General features: G+C 33.9%; 1 long non-coding RNA gene across 1 annotated transcript; it reads left to right on the top strand.

The window, feature by feature from the left end:
- Positions 1-4415: 4415 nt before the first annotated feature.
- Positions 4416-6003, top strand: LOC145064237 (uncharacterized). The gene is made up of 2 exons (XR_013688053.1): positions 4416-5612; positions 5823-6003. It is a non-coding gene; the product is annotated as an uncharacterized LOC145064237 (long non-coding RNA).
- Positions 6004-6797: the final 794 nt, after the last annotated feature.

The raw sequence follows: 6797 nt of genomic DNA, 5'->3' as shown, positions 1-6797 counted from the left end.
TATAATAACTAAATAAAACCTAGTAACCGGTCATATTGATTGGATGAACCAGGTAATTTGTTTGTATCTTTTAAATTTTTGGTTTTTGCATTGCTACTCTTTTGAGAAATTGTTTATTAACTTGTTGAAATACTTAAGCTTAATAAACATTGACCATGCTTTCCAGCTGCATCTCTTAATCACTAAGTACCTTTCATAGAAATATTTGCAGAGGGGCTATACGGAGTTAATTAGTAGTTGCTACCTTTTCAAATTAAAATATAGTGTATTATTGTTACGGCAAAAAATGGCCCGGCACCTACGTCTCTTAATAAATCCAAATTTGTGCTTTAGAAAGTGAATGAAAGTCAACATACATCTGCTTTATTCCTTTAATTAATTTTATACCCTTTCTACACGGCAATGGCTTCTGATTTGAGAGCAATTGAGTAGGACACAGCTGACTTGGTCATGGTGGCTTTGATATGGATACGTAGTCATCTTGGTCAGGTTACCTGTTTTATGATATCAATTTATACACATACAGTTATAGTAATTAACAGTGATCGGATGATCAAAGTTGTTGACTTTTTTTGTTCTTATATCATATATTCTTTATTTGTGCTATCTTGGTGAAGTTAGCAGGTGTGAAGCAAGAGCTCATGTGTCTTTGTAAATTAAGGATATTTACAAGAAATACAAAATCTGTATTAACTTAAAGATCCAGCTCCCTTGGAAAAGATTTGCTTGTAATGCTGGTGTGCTAAATCAACGTCAATGTGTGACCTTTCACAAGGTGGGTCTAGTTGGAATAACAAAGAAAAAGTGCAAAAAAGGAGATTTTCGATGCCAACAAAAACCATATCTTTAATTGTATCCACATACCATGCATCTAATATACGACTGGCATTAATGTCGCAAATGTCGTATTACTTTTTCTCCATGAAAAGATTTGTTAAATGCAATTAATATAATCGGCAGAAAAGTTTGAAAACTTATATAGTGACTCTTAAAATTAGGACAGCAACTCAACAAGTGATGCATGAGGGCTCATTCTGAAATGGGTAACTTTATTTTGAGGACAAATCATTAGTATAACATATCCTACATGCACGTTGAAAATTAATAAGGGGGTATACGAGGCCTACTAATTTATAAATGAACTTACATGTCTAATCATGGTTTCTTGAGTTGCACAAACTTTAAGTTCCTTATAAGTTCTGTATTGTTTATTGTTGTCCTAGCTACCATATATACTATCATCTGCAACCTATGAAATTTCCATAATCAGAAACTCTCTCTCTCTCTCTCTCTCTCTCTCTCTCTCTCTCTCTCTCTCTCTCTCTCTCTCTCTCTCTCTCTCTCTCACACACACACACACACACACACACAGTAAATGGCGAGCTCAAGGTTAGAAAGGTTTGTGAGTGAGGTAGCACCACCACTTTTTGTCAGTGGGATGAGGCAACGGACAATAAAAATCATGGAGACAATAAGTGAAGAGGATGAGAGGGAAGTTTCGGTTAATGAGAGGAAGCAAAGGTGGATGCTTTCAACTCATCATTTTCTTCTCCTCCGAATTATCAAACAAATAGGAGTAAATTAAACGTTCTTTGTTTTCGAACATACCAAAAATAAGGGAGGTCCACTGTAACAGTCTAACAGACGATTGGTGAACTATGATTCTACTCTAGTCTTTTCTATCATCCCCGGTTCTCAGAAACAAGTGTTTTTTTGCTCTCTTTTGGCTATAGCTAGTTATGGGTTGTCTTCTGAGTAATTGAAGTTAGAGAATTTTGGTGAAGGCTAAAACATGCATTCACATGATCTAGTTTACGTTAGCAATATGTATTATGATGGAAACTTGGAGTTCCAGGGAATAAACCAATTTTATGTAGTATATGGACATCTAAATTGCACATGTTGCTATATTCGAGACATGTTTTAAGAATTTGGCTATTTAATAGACTTGCTTATAATCCACCTGATTAAAATTTCAAAATATAGAGCAAAGAAGTGATAAGTGATAAGGTTTAAGCACTTCAATAAAAAATTCAACGATTTCCCACGAAGAAATAATGCAAATGGGAATATAGAAGACAATATTTAACGTGGTCAATACAATCAAACTGATCGGCTACGTCCATGAACGAACATGAAAAAGAAAGATTTCATGTGATATTGCCGAATAACTTACAAATACATTAGGTTACACGAATTTAAGGGATATAAATACTAGTAAGTTGACAATAAGGCCAAGCCCGAAAATTTTAACAAATCTTCTTCTAGACTCAATTAATTAGTGTGGTATCTAATATAGGATCTCATGCTTTGTCTACCAAACGGCTATAGGATCAAAAAGGATGAATTAGTCTCCACAGCTTAACAATCTCTCACTTGATTGCACTCCGCTAGATTGTTATTGTTTGATGGAAATTAACACAAGTTTCCAACATGTTCCATTAATTATTGGGGTTTCTTCAACAACATTAAAAAACTAGCAAGCAGCTACCCACAAATTGTGACAAAGAAGACAACATAATATGAAGGCAAGCTAACCAAACTAGCCAACTTATGCTAACTTTTTTACCACAACTAGATATATGGTGAAACGATTGGATCCCTACAAAACAAGCAAAACGTCCATCCGCTTTTGGGAGACATTAAAAACATTGGATCGCTACAAAACAAACAAAACATCCAACTATCGGGTTTTGTTTTAAATGGTCTCTCATATTATTATTTTTTTTTTTTTTTGCATCCCAAGGGTATTAACGTCAATTTTTAGGTTTTAAAAGGTCATTTTATAGAATATGAAGGAGGTTACCGGTAAACTTGGAGCTAGTTAGCAAAATAACCGCCATGTCGCTACATAAAACTTGCCAACTCATTTGCCATGTATATAAAATTTTTAACATCTTCACTACTCTTTACTCTTATCTCTCGTCTCTTGTTTTCTCTCTTTTTCTTTATGTGTTTATGGAACACACACAAGAACATCTAAGAACTAAACTCATGAATTTTTATGGGTTTTATACATGAGGGCGCACACACACACATTCAATTTCTGCAAAATGTCAAATTATTCTAGGTTTTTTGGGATTTCTTGTGGGTTCTTTGGGTTTTAAAAAATGATTTTGGTGTCGAGAACTCAAGAAATCGTTTATGTATGTGTGTTCAAAAAGTGAAGAAATAGTGTTATGGGTCTGAAACAGACACAAACCATAACTTAAGATCTGAAATCGGGTTCATGGTGAAGCAAATCTTTGATTTTTGTGATTTTCATTATTGAATTTGGTTCTTGAGTTCCAAAACGAATATTGGTGAGCAAAACCTAAAAGGTCTTATTTGGTTCGGATCTTCCACGACTCGTGTTCTTGACAAACAAATCTGGAACCGATTTCGTTCAAAGGCTTCCCTTCCTTCGCCAACGCCATCGATAATTCCGAAATCCACAATGATATCAAATACAACAACAACTTCACCTTATTTGCATCGATGTCTATCTCTGATCTGTTAAGACTAGTCACTAGCAATTGGATACGATCTCCTCATATCCGAAGAACTTCTGATAATTTTGAATTATGGTTTTTACATATTTTGTTAACCAAAAAAGTGAGAATTGTTAAATGCTTGGTATGAAGTATTATCTAAATTTGGTATATGTCCATTTACCCAGATTCAGATAAAAATATCAGTTTCTTAGAGATGTTCGATTAAATTTGTGGCTATCGGTTGTGAAAATTGCATGTCCAAAGTTTCATTTGCAACAAATTATCTTGATTCGGTCCCTGAATCATCAAAATCATCATCAACTTATGTTGAAAAAAGAATTAGATTTATATGCTCATGAATGGTCAAAAATATTCTCGTTGAGATCCGAAATCGTCGATTACAGTCGGAGGTGTTGATATTGTTGTATGGTGTTTATATATATATATATATATATATATATATATATATATATATATATATATATATATATATATATTGTTGTGTAGGGATTATATGTCATTCTCGAGTTCATACCTCATATGAGAAGTTCACTTCCTAATGTATTGATTAGTTGGTCGAAGTTTCTAATGTTGTATAGACGTATGTATTTATCTCAACCTTATATGGAGAAAAAATTAGTATCTTGAGTCGATTATGATGGAGTTTAATCTTAAGCTATTTGAGGAAGAGTAGTGGTTGGTTTTTGTGACTGTGACTGGGATCGACAAAAAAAGCTTTGTGGAAGAAGAAAAGGTTGGATGAGATGTAAGGTGAGGTGGATTTTAGTTTTATTTCTTTTTTAGTGAGAAAATCCCTATCATCATGGAAACCGAAAATTATAAGTCATTGTCTTTTATTAACAAGTAAAAATGGACTTTGTACCCCTAAACTACAATAAATAAATAAATAAAATGATGGATCATTTAAAACAAACCTCGATAGTTGGTTGGGTTACAGTGACATTTACCCAATGTTATTTCACTGTTTATAAGGTCAAATCATATTAACATTTATTTTCACTATGGTTTGAAGAAAAACACACTTCCATCGTTCCCATCTCAGTCCTTTTTTGGAAACCTCAACACTCTTCTGTCGGCCCGCCCCCCTACACAGTTCTCTCTGTTAAACCGCTAATCTTTCGCTACAAGAAATCCTCTTTCTCATTATTCTGATGTCAAATTTGATAACAAGAAATCCTCTCCCCACTCTCTCTCAGTCGACATCGAGAGCCCTTCAGCCAGCCATCCTTGCAATCAGCGCTGGACTTCAAGGGCTAAAAGGAGCAGCTGGCAGGACTTTGGTAGAAAGAGAGAAAAAGAGAAAGACAAAGGGAAACGATTCCTCGTTTTATTTCATTCTTCATAGATTCATTGAATCTCAGTTCTTATCAACCATCAAGTAATACGGGGCTATCTTCATCTTGCACAAATTTCCCTCATTATCCCTCACGACCTCTACATACACCCCCCCCCCCCCCCCCTCATAGGTCTTGGCAACATCTTCAGGGTAATCTCCATATCTCCTTCTTATTCTCTCTCATATTTTGTTATCAGTGAGATAACCCACCATAGTCACCCACTCTTCCCCCTCTACTCCTTTGCTCCTCACAACCATTCCTCACTGTTGATACCAGCAACCACTGATACAATAAAACCCTAAACTCAACCAACATCATCATCCCGTCCCCTCCCTTTCTGCCACCACAATCTCATCCGACATCCTTACAACGCTACCAGCAAGTTGTACCATTCTTTGGATTACGAAACAAAATCCAAGCCACCTCCAACCCTACATGTCATAAAAATGCCATTTATCTTACCTTCCTGTGTGAATCCTTCCCCGGTTCTGTTTTTCACCAGAGACTACTAAAGAAACCCCGAATAAAAAATCTCTAATTTCTTTTTATATTCATCCAAATCTCATGTTAGATTAATATGTTAATCCTGCATTTATTTTGAATTCTTGCAGGTTCGAGTCTCACTATTTAAGGTTAGGTCTAGAAACAGATGATAAGGTGTGTATTAATTGGTTGCAAACCTAAAACTTTTTGGGTTTATTTTTCAATGCCAGATCTTATTGTTTTCAGGTTCTTTTAAGAAATGGGGGAAATTGATTGTTGTTATGAAGAAAGTTGATAGGTATTACGGTTTATCTATTTATTAAGTTTAGTAATTTTCTTTCTTGTTTCTATGACAAAATAAAACTACATCACTTGATATGTTCATATGTTTATATCACATTTGAAACATGGTCAAAGATTTCTCTGGTCGTCAAGGATGAGGTCTATATTTATGTGTTGAAAGTATTTTTACCCGATTAATACATTAGACATTCTTGGTTTATTACAGGATGTATCAGAGAGGATGGTTAGATTTACATCAACTTTTTACCAAATGAATTTTTAGATAGAATTATGTTTACATTAACTCAAGTGGGATCTTTAGTTGATAAACTGAATAGAATGTTTGGTCTATTTCTTAAGCTTTGAATAGAAAGTTGGTCTTCAATGCAAGGAGTGTTCATTTCTTACTTTTTTATTTTGGAGTTTTATATTTGAGTACCTGCACAGTGAGATCTAGGAATAGAGAAACAAACTAATTAAATCAAAACCAATCCCCGACAACGGCGCCAAAATTTGATGGTTGTCGAGGCCAACAAATTAATAACCCTAAATCTTTTACACTAAAATATTGTATAGTGATAAAGGAGTCGAATCCACGGAGATTGGTTCAATTTTATAACTCTATGAAAATCTCTTTGCAAAAATACTTATAAAATGACAATAAAATTAAAAATGGGGGTTTTGGTCTTTTTGAAATACTTGAAATAAAACTAGAACTAAACTAAGATTTAAATAGACAATTCAACAAAAACAAGAGTTTGCTGTAAAATCAATAAGAGAAAGATGGTTGACTTAAGGTTACCTTACTTGAACATTTGATGAACATATCATTAGAATCCAATGGTGCAATATTTGTTTTAAATCTTTAATTTGGATATAGTACTCTAAGAAGCTTGAGATTACCTAGACTTTTCTTAGTTGTTAAAATGGTTAGAGAAGCTCATAACAATTTCCTTAGTTAAAGTCACAATTTCCATTAAGCATGTAATTAGAAAAAGTCAACTAGCATTAAGAACCAAAAAGTCACCAAATCCAAGAGGAGTCAAATGCTTCCACTTCCATGTTGGAGAAAATGTTTTTATGATTGTGTGAAGTAAAACCAATAAAAGAATAACTTGTTTCTTGCTAATTTGAGGGTCTTTTACTTAATCAAGAAATTAGTCAACTAATCACTACAAATACATTTAAACTTATGAATAAA

This window comes from Lactuca serriola, chromosome 7 (genome assembly GCF_051521515.1).
Source record: "Lactuca serriola cultivar US96UC23 chromosome 7, Lser_US96UC23_V15, whole genome shotgun sequence".
Classification (NCBI taxonomy): Eukaryota; Viridiplantae; Streptophyta; class Magnoliopsida; order Asterales; family Asteraceae; genus Lactuca; species Lactuca serriola.
The sequence above is the reverse complement of the archived record's forward strand: the minus strand, read 5'-3'. Positions and strand labels throughout refer to the sequence as shown.